This window comes from Nerophis ophidion, linkage group LG16, assembly GCF_033978795.1.
Source record: "Nerophis ophidion isolate RoL-2023_Sa linkage group LG16, RoL_Noph_v1.0, whole genome shotgun sequence".
NCBI classification, from domain to species: domain Eukaryota; kingdom Metazoa; phylum Chordata; class Actinopteri; order Syngnathiformes; family Syngnathidae; genus Nerophis; species Nerophis ophidion.
Window position 1 is genome coordinate 26,854,325 of NC_084626.1, and position 19,286 is coordinate 26,873,610.

At 38.9% G+C, this 19,286-nt stretch overlaps 1 long non-coding RNA gene across 1 annotated transcript in view; it reads left to right on the forward strand.

The window, feature by feature from the left end:
* Nucleotides 1-7,711: 7,711 nt before the first annotated feature.
* The window catches only part of LOC133535674 (uncharacterized), a 104,624-nt gene continuing 93,049 nt past the window's right edge, over nucleotides 7,712-19,286 (forward strand). The window contains exons 1-3 of the long non-coding RNA XR_009802287.1: nucleotides 7,712-7,836; nucleotides 7,924-8,022; nucleotides 9,147-9,219. This is a non-coding gene — a long non-coding RNA (uncharacterized LOC133535674). The remainder of the gene's footprint in view (nucleotides 7,837-7,923; nucleotides 8,023-9,146; nucleotides 9,220-19,286) is intronic.

Genomic DNA, 19,286 nt, shown 5'->3' on the forward strand with positions numbered 1-19,286 from the left:
AGCGAACTGCGGAACGACACAGGAGGTCCTGCATACCGACAGCCATCAGACTGTATAATAAATATGTTCCTTGACTGCACTTAAATGTAGAATATATGTAGAATATATTTATATTATTCATAGATTATATATATAATATATTATATATATTATATAATTTATTATTATTGTTTATTGTGAGCGAACTCTGGTGCTAAATTTCCCCCAGGGATCAATAAAGTACATTCTATTCTACATTCTATTATATGTACAGTAGATGGCAGTATTGTCCTGTTTAAGAGTGTCACAACATTGCTGTTTAAAGCGGACGAACTGCTTTACGGTAGACGAAAATGTGACTGCTGTTGTTGTGTGTTGTTGCCGAGCTGGGAGGATGTTAATGAAACTGCCTAACAATAAACCCACATAAGAAACCAAGAACTCGCCCTCGATCATTCTACAGTTGTAACGTCATTGGGCAGGCTCGCTGTTTATATTGTGGGAAAGCGGACGTGAAAACAGGCTGTCCACACGTCACTCAGGTCCGCATGGAGCTGGAGGCCACGCCCCCTCCATGTATATGTATACATGTATACATATACATGTATACATATAACCATATGCATGCACAGTTAGACATATACATATATATATGTATATATATATATATATATATATATATATATATATATATATATATATATATATATATATATATATATATAATAAATCATAGTGTTAAATACTACCCCCTGTTGTCTGTGCCGTCTACTCTTCCCAGTATGCAACAGAATCGGTGACAAAAGACAGCCCTGGCGGAGTCCACACTGCGAACACTGAAATCTAAGTAAGATTTTGTATCTCAAGTAAGGATGATATTTGCTTATTTTCTGTCTGATAAGATAATTCTTCTCACTAAGCAGATTTGTGTTTTACTTTTTTTAAAGTTTTTTGGTCCTAAAGGATCTCAGTAAGATACTACAGCTTATTGCTGAGATTTTATGACCTATATTGAGTAAAACATGCTTGAAACTAGAATATCAACTGTTGCAAAGCTGTGTCATTGACACTCACAAGTATAAAACTACTCTTTTTAAAGTAATAATTTCTTATTTCAAGCATGAAATAAAAAAATATGACTTTGACACAATTGTGTCTCATATTAAAACAGATGGCAGCCAAATGGACTTTGCTGTTTGATTTTAAATAAAACAATAAAAATGCGTACTCATATAGTAGTACACTTGTTATTGGTAAGAATATACTTGTTTTAAGGTATTTTTGGGTTCATTGAGGTTAGCTCATTTTACTTGTTTTGGAAAGTCTTGACCAGCTAAATTTTCTTGTTCTATTGGCAGATTGCTTAGTTCAAAAAAATCCATCCATTTTCTACCACTTATTCCCTTTGGGATCGTGGGGGGCGCTGGTGCCTATCTCAGCTACAATCGGGCAGAGGGCGGTGTACACCCTGGACAAGTCGCCACCTCATCGCAGGGCCAATAGTTCAAATAAAATACCCCTAATTTGTGTATTTTTTTTCTTGTTTTTGAACCCTGACTTTTTGCAGTGCAACCCTCGCTGATATTGGTTATAAAATTTGGAGGCGTTTAAATTGCCATGTAAAATCGCAAATGCTAATGCATATGAGATATCCTGTCAAAGTTTGTTGTTGACGAACCCCAAGATGCAGAGAAAGAGGCAGGCAAGGAGTGAGAAAACATTGTTTTAATATAAACAACTAGAACAAAACAAAACAAAGGGTTCAAACCAAAAGCGCGCACGTGGGCGGATAACAAACAAAAGGCCCAGCGTGGAAGCTAACAGGTATCCAGCAGGAAACAGAAAAACTGGAAACAGCTCATGGCTGTCAAGAAAACACGTAACCAAAAAGCTAGGAGAAAACAAACTACAAATAGCTAACAGGAACAGCTTACCGCTACGACGACAAGGACAAATAGTAGCACGACAGGTAGTAGCTGAAATGACGACATCGACAAATCACGACAAGTAGCAACGACACAAGAGCGACAATAATCCAGCACTGACTGGAGGAGACAAAGGAGGTAAAATAGGAGCTGGCTGATTGACATCAGGTGTGGCCAGGTGCCAATCGGCCACGGCTGAGGGGAAACAAAGCACTCAGGGAGACAAACAGGAAGCTGAACCAAAATAAGAGTGCTGACAGGAACTAAGGACAGGAAATACTAAACAGAAACAAACTGTCAGTGGCAAGCCTGACATATCCAATGTAAGTTAGCATCCAGCTAGGCTAAAAAGAGGAGCCTTACTATTGAGCACTTTTTTTTTTTTATCAGGCACGCTTGCTTTGTTGGCATGGAAACTTGCATCTTTATCTACAGGGAACACTGCTAAAAGTACCAAATTCAATACCGTTTGTTATTTTGCAACTGTTAGAAGCAGGTAGACGTTTCTGATATCAATCAGCACGGCGCCTCGTTATTGTCACCATTGTCCCCGGAACAATTTGATACCAACTTGTTTGTCCCCGCCTCGGCCATAAATCATAATGTAATTAGGAAAAGACACTTAAACTGTCTTTTTCTCAACAGCAATTTAAGTAACTGCTGTAAATCCAGGCGTGATAAAAAAGTGAAGAACAGTAATAGCAGTTGTGCGTTTACGCTGACAACTCAGGTTTGTTTTGTTTTTTATCTCTCTTTTTTTTTTTTTTTACGACGGAGGCGCAGGTCAAGCCGGACGCTCGACAGGAGGCAAAGATCAAGTCTGAGCACTTTTAATCTTGTGAAACAAGCAATTACAAATACTCGCATTGATTTGTTAAAAAGCTTTGGGTGACATAAATTGTTTCTTGCTTGGCTTACAGCTGCAACACATAAATGTCAAGGGATTATTAATTAAGGCTTTTGAGCCGGAAGATTTAATGGAAACAATATAAAATCCCGAGCAACCTTGCTGCAGGCACTATGTCACCGTGCGGGCCTGCACTCGCTGTCGTTTCCATGACGATCCGGCAAAAAAAAAACAACCCAACATGTCCACTTAAGAAGGACGGACAGCTGAGGAAGTCCCATCGATCAACAGGACAATAACGTTTAAAGAGGCATCAACATACCATAAAACGATGAAGATTGATGAACTAATGCAGTGATGGTGGTGCTGCATGCGCTGGAATAAACTCCCGTCTTATCGTACCTCTCATTTTTAATACTGAAAAATAGAAATAATCTCGTTTTAACTCAACGGGTAACAAGTAAACAAAGATTTATCGAGTGTGCGCCCCCCTTTAAAACAAGACCCCTTGTGAAATCACGACTTTTATTCTGGCTCTTTAACATTTGATTGTGCTGTAAGTCTTTATAAAGCCACGGCGGGATTTATCAACTGGGGAGTCAAGCCCAGCGGTGAGGAGATCTGGGAGAAGGGACGGGATTTACAGGGAGTGCCTCTTTGTTAAAGTTAAAGTACCACTGGCTGTCACACACACACTAGGTGGGGCGGAAATTATTCCCTGCATTTGAGCCATCACCCTTGATCACCCACTGGGAGGTGAGGGGAGCAGTGGGCAGCAGCGGTGGCCGCGCCCGAGAATAATTTTTGATGATTTAACCCCCAATTTTTGTGATGTATAAAAGGAGACTGAGGTGAAGAACACACATTTGACCATAGACCAGACCTGGGCAAAATAAAGGGGAACATTATCTCAAGTTTAGAAGGGTTAAAACCAATAAAAATCAGTTCCCAGTGGCTTATTTTATTTCTCGAAAAATTTTTCAAAATTTTACCAATCATGGAATATCCCGAAAAAAGGCTTTAAAGTTCCCGATTTTCGCGATCTGTGAAGCCACCGTCCATTTTCCTGTGACGTCATCCAGTGATGCCAATACAAGCAAACATGGCTGATAGCACAGCAAGATATAGCGACATTAGCCCGGATTCAGACTCGGATTTCAGCGGCTTTAGCGGTTCAACAGATAATGCATGTATTGAAACGGATGGTTGGAGTTTGGAGGCAGATTGCGAAAACGAAATTGAAGAAGAAACTGAAGCTATTGAGTAAATAGCTATTGACGCTATTCGGCGATCGCTTTCCAACCAACGATTGAGTGTCGCAGGATATCCATACATCTCTGTGCCGTGTCTGCCTTAGCATCGCCGGTAAAATGTGCAGGAGCAACTTAAATCCGTCGATTGGTAAGTGTTTGTTTGGCATTAAATGTGGGTGGAGGGAAACACTGGATGCAAATATAGCTACAAATGTACATACAGCTAGCCTAAACAGTATGTTAGCATCGATTAGCTGGCAGTCATGCCGCGACCAAATAGGTCTGATTAGCACATAAGTCGATAACATCAACAAAACTCACCTTTGTGATTTCGTTGACTTTATCATTGGAAATGCATCTGCAGGATATCCATACATCTCTGTGCCATGTCTGCCTTAGCATTGCTGGTAAATTGTGCAGACCAAACGATCGGGACTTTCGCATCTTGTGACACTGGAGCAACTTAAATCAATCGATTGGTAAGCGTTTGTTTGGCATTAAAGATAGATAGATAGATAGATAGATGTGGGTGGAGGGAAAGGCTGGATGCAAATATAGCTACAAATGTACATATAGCTAGCCTAAATAGCATGTTAGCATCGATTAGCATGGTGTGCTAACCGATGCACACTCCACGTAAGTCAACTTGAATCCGTCCCTGATCATGTTGTCCGACAACACACCGACGAGGCATGATGTCTCCAAGGTACGGAAAACAGTCGAAAAAACGGAAAATAACAGAGCTGATTAGACTCAACAAGTTGAGTTTATACCAAAATGGATACATGGATGATACAGCAGAGGATTGGGAGAATGTCATGTGGTCAGATGAAACCAAAATAGAACTTTTTGGTATAAACTCAACTCGTCGTGTTTGAAGGAAGAAGAATACTGAGTTGCATCCCAAGAACACCATACCTACTGTGAAGCATGGGGGTGGAAACATCATGCTTTGGGGCTATTTTTCTGCTAGGGGACAGGACGATTGATCCGTGTTAAGAAAAGAATGAATGGGGCCATGTATCGTGAGATTTTGAGCCAAAACCTCCTTCCATCAGTGAAAGCTTTGAATGGCTGACCAAATACTTATTTTCCACCATAATTTACAAATAAATTCTTTAAAATTCCTACAATGTGAATTCCTGGATTTTTTTTTCCACATTCTGTCTCTCACAGTTGAAGTGTACCTATGATGAAAATTACAGACCTCTGTCATCATTTTAAGTGGGAGAACTTGCACAATCGGTGGCTGACTAAATACTTTTTTGCCCCACTGTATGTGTTGAAAGTAAAACAAATAATAATAAAAATGTATCACTTCATGATTGGGGGACCTTTTGGATCCCAAAGATATTTAGTGGGATTTTATTTATTTTTTCACTGTGATTACTCAGGAATAATAATACATTTAAATCAATGGTGTCCTGCATTATTGATCTTTTTAGGGCTCCAATTACTTCAGATCAAACATTGCTTTCTGAATGTTTTGGGCAATGGGGGGAAATACTGCATATTTCAGTTTTACTATAAAAAAACAACGTTCTCTTTGACTGAAAAGGCAAATAACCTTTTTATTTAACTTTATATCAACCTGAAGTTTATATAGAGATTTACTGTAAGCGTTACATAAAAAATGAAATAATATTTTGACTTATTTTTAACATGTTAACCCTAAAAATGAATCCATATGTTTCGTTATGGCTTGAAAATGAAAAATATCAATTTAATTTAATTTTTCCGTGTGTGGCCTTCAGTGGAAAAAGTTTGGACACCCCTGTTCTAGACTGTCTTTTTAATTTTTTTTTACTCCATATGGAATAATTTATTCCAAATAGTTATTTATTTCATTTAAAATGTCATCATTCCACTCATTAAGATATCGGGGATGGATTTAATTGGTTACGTATCAGGAAGGACAGAAACGTCCGCATTGAGCCCCGTTATAAACACATATTTAAATTGCACAGCCATCACAATCCTAATAAAGCATTTTCTAATATCAAGGATCCATTTTGGAGAAATATGGTGTGCGAATGCGTGTGTGTGTGTGTGTGTTTGTCCACAATCAATAAGCTGCAAAAATGTTAACATAGCATCAAAATCCATTTCATTACAAATTGTATTACTTAATCCGACAAATATAAGTAGATATACTTAATTATTCTCAGACTTTCAACATTGATTGCATGCAAAACATAACTCATTTAATGTGTTTTATCAATGTTTAAATTTTTAAAAATTTTTTGTTGTTGTTATAATCCAACTTGTTTGCAGTCTTCCAATCTAACTATGGAGATAAATGTTTGCCATTTAGCAATCCAAATTTTATTTTTTCTTCTGTTTTTTTTTGTTGTTTTTTTTTACTTTCCAAGAAATCCGGCTTGTTAGCCATTTCTAGACTCCTAAAAATATGCAGACGCAAACATTTTCCATTCGGGGTTCAAGACTCTGGAATACTCTACCAGCAACACTTAGAGATGCCACCCTGCTAGAAGCGTTTAAGTCCCACCTTAAAACGCAGCTATGTACTCTAAATTTCAAGCAGATTCTGTTTTAGACCGGTTGATCTGCCACTTCTCCCCCCCCTCCCCCTTTTTGCATGGAGAGTTTAACATAATCCCTGGAGAGGTAGCAGTCTGGAGGAGGCCTTAGGTCAGGGGTCGGGAACCTTTTGGCTGAGAGAGCCTCGAAAGCCAAATATTTTAAAATGTATTCCTGTGAGAGCCATATCATATTTTTTAACACTGAATACAACTAAATGCGTGCATTTTTAGAGTATAATAAGTCTCTTATTTTTTTTAATAACATTGGTATTCTGAAGCTAACCAATAATAAATAAAATACTTCTTAATGCGACTTCTTGAACTGGTAGGGTAGAAAACGGATGGACAGATTAAAATGCATGAGAATGTTTTATATTTTCAACGTTGTTTTTAACACGTAACATGAATTGATTTACGTGGACCCGGACTTAAACAAGTTGAAAAACTTCTTCGGGTGTTACCATTTAGTGGTCAATTGTACGGAATATGTACTGTACTGTGCAATCTACTAATAAAAGCTTCAATCAATCAAAACTGCGATGATCAGCGGAATTATTCATTACTTATCGTGTTAAGCAATGTCAGCTAATATTTATCCGAGAACCAGATGCAGTCCACAAAAGAGCCATATCTGGCTCGAGAGCCATAGGTTCCCTACCCCTAGTATAGTTTATATGAAAAAGGGTAAAATGCAATTTGATAAAATACATGGTTAAAAAAGCCAGAATTAGCCAGAAGGCTATTTTTTATCTGTAGTCCCCTGGCCATGATATAAAATAGGCAGTAAAATTACAACTTCAAAGAAAAAAAAAAACACACAAAAGGTGTTCTAAGTTGTGACCCAGGTAGGACGTCTGGTAGCCTCCCAATGGACTGGGACATTATCATAAATACCGTAAACCCCAAATTATAACCTTCTCCTTTTTTCCGACCCTCAGTGCCCTGCGTTTTATGAAAACTTTGTGGCTAATTCCTAGATTTTTCTTCGCTTTTTTTCTTAATTTCTGTCCAGTGCTCTTATTTCGAGTTTCTACTACTTGTTGAATCACTTCCTGTACCGGTGCTCTTGTTTTGTCAGTATTTCCTGTCTGGTCTCTCTGTTTTGAAGCACCTTTACTTTCTGTTCTGTTTTCTGTTCCATGTTTTGCCAGCACACCTGATTCTCATTAATTAGTTCCACATCATTGTACTTTGTAGGTTGTTTTTGTTTTTGTTTGTTTCCTGCCTCCTGGGACTATTACATCAGTTTTACTTGCGTTTTAGGTGCTCAACATACAAACTAAACAATGGTAAAACAAAGATTTACTTATAAAATGCGCACATAATCCCTTTTTCGATGAAGAATTAATCACAATTCTCACGCTGGTTTTAAAAAGGTTCCTCCAAGAAGTGTCTTTCGGGCGTCTATTTCGCCATTTCGGAGACGTGAAAGTCGACCGGACTCTCGGTGCTTGGCTGCATTTGTCTACTAACAGGTGAGAGATGCATGATTTATATTCTGGAATTTACTTTTAGCAAGTTTGAGACAAAACAGAGGCAGCTCGGTGTTTCAACAATAGCAACGCAAGCTAGCATTAGCTCACTGCTATCAATGCACTACTAAGATAGTCCGTCTGCGTTAGCGCTTATAATAACAATATTGCTCATATCTGGTTAATTGTCAGGTCACAACAAGTTAATGTAGTATTGTTGGCACTTTCTGGGTGATTTTAGGGTTTTTTTCTGAGCCTCCGTGTGTTGATTTAACTGTTAGCTCTTTATTTAATTTTGAATGCATAAAAAAGCCAAGCATATGTGTTCTTGTTTTACATATGGATTGTGTATGATTAACAGCACATCTCTTTCGACCCTTCTATCCATCCATTTTCTACCGCTTATTCCCTTTGGGGTCGCGGGTTTGCAAAAAATATTTTTAACCCAAATCTTTGATTGATTGATTTGATTGAATTATTAGTAGATTGCACAGTTCAGTACATATTCCGTACAATTGACCACTAAATGGTAACACCCGAATAAGTTTTTCAACTTGTTTAAGTCGTGGTCCACGTTGATCAATTATTGGTAAAATCATCTGCCACGGCACACCGGTACAGTGGTTGAAAAACACTGCTTTAAAGGCCTACTGAAATGAGATTTTCTTATTTAAACGGGGATAGCAGATCCATTCCATGTGTCATACTTGATCATTTCGCGATATTGCCATATTTTTGCTGAAAGGATTTAGTAGAGAACATCGACAATAAAATTTGCAACTTTTGGTGTTGATAAAAAAGCTTTGCCTTTACCGGAAGTCGCAGACAATGACATCACAAGGGTGAGGGCTCCAGCAGCAAGAGCTATTCGGACCGAGAAAACGTCAATTTCCCCATTAATTTGTGCGAGGATGAAAGATTCGTGGATGATGATATTGATAGCGAAGGACTACAAAAAATAAATAAATAAATAAAGTAAAAAAAAAGGCGATTGCATTGGGACGGATTCAGATGTTTTTAGACACATTTACTAGGATAATTCCGGGAAATCCCATATCTTTCTATTGTGTTGCTAGTGTTTTAGTGAGATTAAATTGTACCTGATAGTCGGAGGTGTGTGTCTACAGGTGTCTTGAGGCCAGTGTCTCTGAGGGAAGTCGACGGCAGATACAAGGACGGCGCAAACTCCACAGATCTCCGGTAAGAGGCGACTTTTTAACACAATTTTCTCACTGAAACCTGCCGGTTGACATGTAGTCGGGAACCATGTTCGCTTGACCTCTCTGATCCATAGTAAAGCTTCACCTCTGGGAATTTTAAACAAGGAATCACCGTGTGTTTGTGTGGCTAAAGGCTAAAGCTTCCCAACTCCATCTTTCTACTTTGACTTCTCCATTATTAATTGAACAAATTGCAAAAGATTCCGCAACACAGATCTCCAAAATACTGTGTAATTATGCTGTTAAAGCAGACAACTTTTAGCTGTGTGTGTGCGCAGCGCTCATACTTCCTAAAAACGTGTGACGTCTTTCGTACACGTCATCATTATACAACGTTTCCAAGACGAAACTCCCGGGAAATTTAAAATGATAATTTAATCAACTTAAAAAGCCGTATTGGCATGTGTTGCAATGTTAATATTTCATCATTGATATATATACTATGTGGGTGGGTAGTAGTGGGTTTCAGTAGGCCTTTAAAGAATACTGTTTAATTGCGCGATGAAAAGAGATGACTTTTAGCCGCTAATAGTGCTGCGCTAATATTTCCCGACAGTCCGTGACGTCACGCGCACGCGTGATCATTCCGCGACGTTTTCAACAAGAAAAGTTTTATATGAATGGCGCTTGTCAGCGTTGTTATTCGGGTCCAAAATGGCTCTTTCAACGTTCTGGGTTGCCTACCCCTGCATTGGTGGAAAAGCGACAGAAACGTTGCCATGGAGATGAGTGTATTCTTACGTGCCTGGCTGAAGTCACACCGAGACACCTGTCCGTCAGTAATAACAGTCCCCGATAACCCGGACCAATTCAAACCGTTATTTTTTTAAATTATTGTTTAATTTGCATTGCCTCACACGATGAACACTACATGTATTTTTATATGACGCCGGATAACACTCCGGGGGCCGTCACTTTCTTGCGCTCGCCATACCGGTACTTTCCCAGCTATTATCTGCCGACCCCCCTGTTGCTGTCGGGAGGAAAAGCGGAGTGACACACGTTGCGGAAATAACATTATTCTCCGCGCGTCGGCTAATTACAAATATATTCCACAACCCCAAACGTGTCTATTTCAAAGCCTGGGAAAGGAATACAATTTGAAATGTCATTATACAACTAGACCAGGGGTAGGGAACCTATGGCTCTTTTGATGACTGCATCTGGCTCTCGGATAAATCTGAGCTGACATTGCTTAACACGATAAGTAATGAATAATTCCACTTTAGTGTTAAAAATAATGTTCAAAATACAAAACATTCTCATGCATTTTTAATCCATCCATCCGTTTTCTACCTGTTTGAGAAGTTGCGTTGATAGGAAGTTATTTATTACTCTAGCCTTTAAATAGACTCCCTTTTTAGACCAGTTGATCTGCCGTTTCTTTTCTTTTTCTCCTATGTCCCACTCTCCCTTGTGGAGGGGGTCCGGTCCGATCCGGTGGCCATGTACTGCTTGCCTGTGTATCGGCTGGGGACATCTCTGCGCTGCTGATCCGCCTCCGCTTGGGATGGTTTCCTGCTGGCTCCGCTGTGAACGGGACTCTCGCTGCTGTGTTGGATCCGCTTTGGACTGGACTCTCGCGACTGTGTTGGATCCATTGTGGATTGAACTTTCACAGTATCATGTTAGACCCGCTCGACATCCATTGCTTTCCTCCTCTCCAAGGTTCTCATAGTCATCATTGTCACCGACGTCCCACTGGGTGTGAGTTTTCCTTGCCCTTATGTGGGCCTACCGAGGATGTCGTAGTGGTTTGTGCAGCCCTTTGAGACACTAGTGATTTAGGGCTATATAAGTAAACATTGATTGATTGATTGATTGAAACTGCGGGAAATTTAAAATTGCAATTTAGTAAACTAAACCGGCCGTATTGGCACGTGTTGCAATGTTAGTTTATATATCAATGATGAAATACTATCAGACTGCGTGGTCGGTAGTAGTGGCTTTCAGTAGGCCTTTAAGAGCTATATAAATACACTTTTATGGATTGATTAATGGATTTTCTCCCCTCAAAAGTAATATCCGTATTTCGGAGAACATCCGAACCCGCCTTCATGCTGCCCCGCATGTCACCATCTTGTTGGATTGGACCCTAACCATGTGAAATGATTCCCATATAAGCAAGAGTCCACGAGTGCACGCTGGCAGAGTCCCAACATTGTATCGCGGCAATTAGCCGTGTTTGCTATTCACGGTTTGACGTAAAAGTGTTTATTGAGATGGGCTGCAGGCACTGCGGTGCAATAGAGCCGCTTGTAATTAGATTGTAATTATTTGTCTGTCTCTGATATTGTAAACTGCTACTTAGCACATCAGTTAAATTGACACAGGGCACCGCTTGGTTTACTCTGTAATTAAAATGTGCTCTGTTAATTAGATGATGACCACTTTATTCCAGGGCTCTTGTGTTTGGGCTCCTCTGCGGCGCGCTGTTTGGATCACGGGTTGCCAGACGCTTCCCTAATCAGCCCTTGTTTTGTTTCAATTACCACCTGCTGTTCAAAAGGCATGCATGGCTGCCCCCCCCGCCCCTGCAAACACACACACACACACACGCGCGCCCGCCCGCAAAATAATAAAAAATACGCCGGCGCCAACACAACAATCAGTAATTCACAGCCGACGAGTCTTTGCGTTTTTAGAAAGCGCTGCTTTCAAAGCCAATTAAAAGAAAAAAAAAGTCAAGATGAAAGTTTTAAAAGCGCCTCACGTCAGTACGGAAAGATAAATGATAAGTACTGTCGGTAAGTAAACAGAAGGTCTGCGCTCTCACGTGCTAAGGCCTTGTTTACATCAAGGTGATCCAGGGTAAATCCCACATAACCTTATTCTTATACAATGGTCGTTTAAGACCTCCAGACGGCGCAACGCGACCTAGTACGCATGCGCGGAAAATGCGCACGTCATAGACACCTCCAGTGTTGCTTTGTGTGCAAGTTCTTAAATGTAACTTATCTGAACAATATCGAGTGTTGTGGTATTTCAATAAACTGGAATCCAGTGTGCGGGGGGGGCCTTATTGTAGTGAATCACACCTGAGCCATCATAAATTAAATCTTTATTGGACACGTAAAAGTACACAGTGACAAATAACATTTTACAACAATCAATCTCGGGATCTAAATATCTGGTCAGGACACTCTTTTGCCATCACCTTCATTGTCCACTCGTTTTTGGTGACTTGTATACTCTGGACCTAGACGTTGAGGCGGCGACATACATGGTGGACAATAACTGATACAGTCTACTTCGCCGTTTTCCGTAGTCTTCCTTCGATGGCCAGGTAATACAAAGCACATGCTACCTTTTTATCACATCCACGGGAGCCTGCATTCTCGTTATCTCTCCCTCGACAAATGGACAAAGTTTTCAGTAAGTAGAATCAGAGCTGACCGGACCTGGACATTCAAAAGTTCTCTTGCAGTCTGAGAAGTGTAGTATCCCAAATAGCTGCAATCGCTTTCTCTTAAGGCATAGGTGTCAAACTCTGGCCCGCGGGCCAAATTTGGCCCGCCGTGTAATTTCATTTGGCCCTTGAGGCGATATCAAATTAACATTAGAGCTGGCCCGCCGGTGCTATACAGCGGTGACGCTGTAACACCGCATTCACCGATTTCCCGGGAGACTCTCGAATTTCAGTGCCCCTCCCAAAAATCTCCCCGTGCAACCATTCTCCCGAATTCCACCTGGACAACAATATTGGGGGTGTGCCTTAAAGGCACTGCCTTTAGCGTCCCCTACAACCTGTCGTCAAGTCTGTTTTTCCTCCTCACAAACAGCGTGCCGGCCCAGTCACGTAATATATGTGGCTTCTACACACATGTAAGTAAATGCAAGGCATACTTGATCAACAGCATACAGGTCACACTGAGGGTGGCAATATAAACAACTTTAACACTGTTACAAATATGCGCCACACTGTGAACCCACACCAAACAGGAATGACCAACACATTTCGGGAGAACATCTGTACCGTAACACAACATAAACACAACAAAAACACAACAGAACAAATACCCAGAACCCTTTACAGCACTAACTCTTCCGGACCACTACAATATACACCCCCCCACCTGCTACCGAAAAACCCCCCTAACCCCGCCCACCTGAGCCCCGACATTAACTGAGCAGTAAAAAGGCCTGAATGGTTGATTTATTCATTGTTATTTTATTTTCAAATGTATTAGCCTTTGGAAAAAGTTAATGTTGATATTTACCTCAGAAGGCTGAGAAAACAAAAGAGGCATTCAATTTGTATTCAAATTCGATTTGATATGCCATTGATATTTTTTAATTATTATTGTTATTATTTGAAACTCAATTTTGCATGTCACTATAAAGTTATATAAGCCTTGCTTGTTCAATATTCAATGAAAATCTTGTTTGGGTCCCTATTAAAAGGTTAATTTGTTCAACCTCGGCCCGCGGCTTTGTTCAGTTTTAAATTTTGGCCCACTCTGTACTTGAGTTTGACACCCCTGTCTTAAGGTATTCATGTGTGATTTCCACAAGCATCTGGACAGATGAAAGGAGAAACACGGGCATGTCTTGATGACTCGCCTCCATAATTCCAGTGGTTACCTCCGAGTTACAAAACCACTTTATTATGAAGCTGGCTGTGGTGCGTTCTTTCTGACATCACTTCCTGTGTGGGGCGCGGTCTTTCTGGCGTCACTTCCTCTCCGAACTCAGTTTGTAAACGATCAAAGCTAAGAGCCGGAGATTCAAAAAGTTTACTTTTGGCAGCCGTTTCTTCCACAGAGGACCTTATGTCAGGACTTGGACTATGTGATAGTTTGTTTTCCCAACGCAAAGGGAAATTGGCACAAACGAGACGTGAATGTGAGTACATTTTTATTTACTACACTAATAAACTACAAAAAAGGCAAACAAAGGGCGCTCACAAAAAGGTACAAACACTTTGCTACTGAAAACAAAACTAGCACAATGGCATGAAAATAGACAAAAACAAAACTAAACAACTGTGACATAACTAAACCAAAAACTTACTTGACACGAGCAAGAGGGAATAAACAGCATGGCTTGGCATGAATCGGGTTGAGGGATATGTAAAGTTGCCAGACTGAACACTTGGCAACCACAGGTTTAAATAATATCAGTGATAATTACAAGCAGGTGTGAAAACTGAGGACAGGGGCGTGACATGACAACAGAAACTAATAAGTTGCTATGTTAACAAAGAAAACAAGGAAGTGCAGGAACAGGAACCGAGTGTCCCAAAAAATAAAACCAAACATGACAAAAACCAAACATTATCCCATGGGCGTGACACCTTAAAAGTGAATGTTTGTTGTTTTTGTTTGTAATATGTTCCAAAAGTAAATTGTATGACAACCAAAGTACGAAATAATGTAAATCCAGTTCATTTGTTCCAAACTAAAATATGAAAACAAATTATAAGGAATAATTATAGATATACAAGCAGAATACATTTTAAATATTGATATTACTTCCACCATTACGGCAGCACGGTGGTGCAAGGGTTAGTACATGTGCCTCACAATACGAAGGTCCTCAGTAGTCCTGGGTTCAATCTTGGGCTCAGGATCTTTCTGTGTGGAGTTTGCATGTTCTTCCCGTGACTGCTTGGGTTCCCTCCGGGTACTCCGGCTTCCTCCCATTGCCAAATACATGCACCTGGGGATTGTCAGGCTTGCCACTGACAGTTTGTTTGTGTTTTTGTTTTTTCCTCTAAGTGTGTTTAGTATTTCCTGTTTTTAGTTCCTGTCAACGCTCTTATTTTGTCTGTTTTACTGTTTTTTCCCCTGTGTGCTGTTTAACCCCTCAGCTGCAGCTGATTGGCACCTGGCCACACCTGGTGTCAATCAGCCCGCTCCTATTTTACCTGCTTTGTTCCTCCAGTCAGTGCTGGATTATTGTCTTGTCAATGTCGTTCTTGTCGTTGCTACCTGTCGTGCCGTATCATATCGTGTCAATGCAGCGTTGCGGTAAGCTATATTTGATAGTGGTTTGTAGTTAATTGTCTTTTGTTCCCTGTTTCCAAGTTTGTTTTCATATTATAAGTACGACTTCTGTTCCTTGCTTGATACCCGTTAGCTTCCAAGCTAGGCCTCTTTGTTTGTCATCCGCCCACGTGCGCGCTTTTTGTTTGTTTTTTGTCTTAGTGTTTTAAATTAAATCATGTTTTCTAACTCCATGCCTGCATCCTTCTCTGCATCTTGGGGTTTGTCACAAACTAACTCTGACAGCGATAGTTTGATTGGCAACACTAGTTTGGCCCTAGTGGGTGAATGTGAGTGTGAATGTTGTCTATATGTGTTTGCCCTGCGATTAGGTGGCAACTTTTCCAGGGTGTACACCGCTTTCCGCTCGAATGAAGCTGAGAAAGGCTCCAGCGACCCGAAAGGGACAAGCGGTACAAAATCGATGGATGGGTGGACTTTTACCATTATTGGCAAAGATAAAATTATTTAAAAAAAAAAGTAAAATGATAAACATGAATTGGAAATGTCATGTAAAAAGTATACAACATAAAGTAGCAAGAAGCATGTCAATAATGAACGAAGCAAAACTTGTTCCAGGCCAAAAATCACTTCATATTCTTTTCTTCTCACTGGTGTTACCATATCTGAGTTATTGTCTAGCAATATGGGGAAACAACTGCAAATGTGCCCTTCATTCATTAACGGTGTTACAAAAAAGATCAAATTAGAATAATACATAAAGTTACAAACCCCTTATTAAATCACAATTATTGCAATTCAATGATTTGGTGCATTTGCAAATAGCTAAAATAGGGTTGATTTTTTTATTTAAAATATTGCCATAAAATTGGATTTTGTGCCGTTTTCCTTTTTTAATGGAGTTTAATTTTTCCATAAAAACACAAAAATCGGAAAAAAAAATCCTCTAATAATGATAGTCGACATTTTTGTTATAAAATTAGGAACAATTTCTCTTATTTCTATTTCCGTGATATTGCAATATTTTCTCGTAAAATTATTACTTTTTTATTTAAAATTGTTACTTTTCAATGTTCTTTTTTACTGCAAAATGGCAACAGTATAACATTTAGACTTATCACAATATTGCCAAGTTTTTTCTTGTTCTTGTAAAATACTAGCTTTTTTTTGAGTAAAATGATGACTTTTGTCATAAATTTGCCGGTAAAATTCAGATTATTTTCATAATATTACCAAAATTTTAAGGTTTTCTTATAAAAGTGGGATTTTTGTCGAGTAAAAGTACGACTCTTTTCATAAAATTGCCGACATTTTAAGCTTTTCTTGTAAAATTGCGACTGTTAAGTAAAATTCCAACTTTTATCATATCGCACAAATGTTTTTCTTGTTAAATTTTGACTTGCGTTGTTAAATTACGACTTATTATAATACTGCCAAGATTCTAAGTGTAATTGTGACCGTATTCTTGTGAAATTCCAAATCTTTTTTTACAACAAGCTTTTTATATTTGCATAGTATGAATATATTATTGTTGTAAATACAAATCTTTATGTATCCAGAAAGGGTGGTCCTAAAGAGGTTGGCATTTTTCGGAGGTCTCAAGAAGGTAACAAATACAGCTGTGTGTGTGTGTGTGTGTTTCTCTACCCTCCCTGAGGCATTAACAAGGAAAGGTACCTTCCATACGAGGAGCGGTGCACAAGTTAGGAGCGAAATCATGGTCCCATTACAGAAAACCATTGCATCTGATTGAGAATGTCTCATTTGCAGTGAAGATATCTATCAAAATTAGGGTGGTCTCAAAAAGGAGTGATTTTTCACGTTGAATGTGTGTCGGTTTTAAAAGTGCTCCCCCTCTGGTTAACATATGAAATAACAAATGTATGTAAGAAATTAAAATGTGCTCCCTTTGGCCAAAATTAATTGAAAAAAAAAAAAGATATATATATATACAGTATATATATATGTATATAGAGCCAGACCATAATAACTTGAAGTCGATAATGAATGTCGACATTTTTGTTATAAAATTGGGAACAATTTCTCATATTCTTTCAGTTTCTGTAATATTGCAATATTTTCTCGTGAATGTATTACTTTATTTAAAATTGTTACTTTTCAATATACTTTTTACTGCAAAATGGCAACAATATAGAATTTTGACTTATCAAAATATTGCCAATTTTGTTGTTGTAAAATACTGACGTTTTTTTTGAGTAAAATGATGACTTTTGTCATAAATTTGCCGGTAAAATTCAGATTATTTTTATAATGCCAACATTTCAAGGTTTTCTTATAAAATTGAGATTTTTCTCAAGTAAAATTACGGCTCCTTTCAAAAAATTGCCAACATTTTAAGCTTTTCTTGTAAAATTGTGACTGTTAAGTAAAATTCAAACTTTTATCATATCGCACAAATTGTTTTTCTTGGTAAATTTTGACTTGTGTTGAGTTAAATTACAACTTATTATACTACTGCCAAGATTCTAAGTTTTTCTTGTGTAATTGTGACCGTATTCTTATGAAATTCCAAATCTTTTTTTACAACAAGCTTTTTATATTTGCATACTATGAATATATTATTGTTGTAAATACAAATCTTTATGTATCCAGAAAGGGTGGTCCTAAAGAGGTTGGCATTTTTCCGAGGTCTCAAGAAGGTAACAAATACAAGTGTGTGCGTGTGTGCGCGTGTGTGCGTGTGTTCCCTCTCATCTACACCAACACCGTGCCGTCGGACGTGCACTGATGTCGCAGCAGTCGGCATTAGTGTAAGAAATGTTTGGCTTGAATATTTGATGAGATGCAAAACAACATGAATAATAACATCTCTGTCTCGCACTTTGTGTCATATCACATTTGCATAGTGGGCCCAATGGTCGCTTGCCAGGAGCGGTTTGGACAAAGCTGATTATGCATTTGTGCTAAAGTGCTAAAGCAATAGGAGTGCGTGTTTGTTTTGTTCACACATTTGCAAAAAAAAACAAAAAACGAATTTGGGTCAAAATAGTCTTCAATATAGTAAGACATTACTTGTCCATTATGATGTTACCTGTGTCTAATATTACAGTATTTTCCAGACCACAGAATGCACTGCCAATGAAGTGTCTATTTTCGATTTTTTTTCATATTATTCAGATAATAGGGCGCATTAAAGGAGTCATATTACTTAATTTTTCTAAATGTAAAACATTTCCTTGTGGTCTGGATAACATGTAATGGTGGTTATTTGGTGAAAATGTTGCATAGATTATGTTTTACGGATAATCTTCAAGCAGCTTTCTGACCGTCTCTTCCGAATGCTGCGTTTTGTGGGTGGTCTTATTTACGTGGCTCACCTTCGACAGCATCTTTTCTCCGTCATCTTTGTCGTAGCGGTGTAGCGTGCAAGGACGGGAGTGGAAGAAGTGTCAAAAGATGGAGCTAATTGTTTTAATGACATTCAGACTTTACTTCAATCAATAACAGAGCAGCATCTCCTCATCCCACGAAAACACGTTCGACCGGAACTCTCTGATAACTAACATTACTTGTGTGAATAATTTAACTCACTATACCGGTATGTTTTAGCGCTTTCATGGCGAGTTTACTGACAGATATTAGTAAGAACTTTACAATACTTTTTATTAGAAATGGCAACAGCGGAAGATGAAAGTCCAATAACAGAAGGGAGAGAAAAAGAAGCTTATAAAATATGGCGGATGGGCGCAATTTTTCAGGACTTATGCTGATCCCAAATGCGGATCAGCAGGTACCAGAAGAGAAGAAAAATTGCTTTTGCATAATATTGCGAAACAAAACGCCAGATAATGTCTTGCCTTATACACACACCATAATGATACTTGTATGTTTAGTGCACCAAAAATCCATTAAGTGGTGCGGCTTCATAGCTTACCAAAGTCGTACTAGAACATTTTGATAGATGTTTGAGCACCGTGTGTATAATGTTCTATATTTTCAATGGAACATATAAAATGTTGGTGTTTACTTGAGTCATATTGCAGTCTACACACCTCATGTGTGGCTGCCATCTACTGGTCACACTTATCATTCCACCATGTACCAAAAAAAATTGCTCGGAAGTCGGTAAGCAAAACCA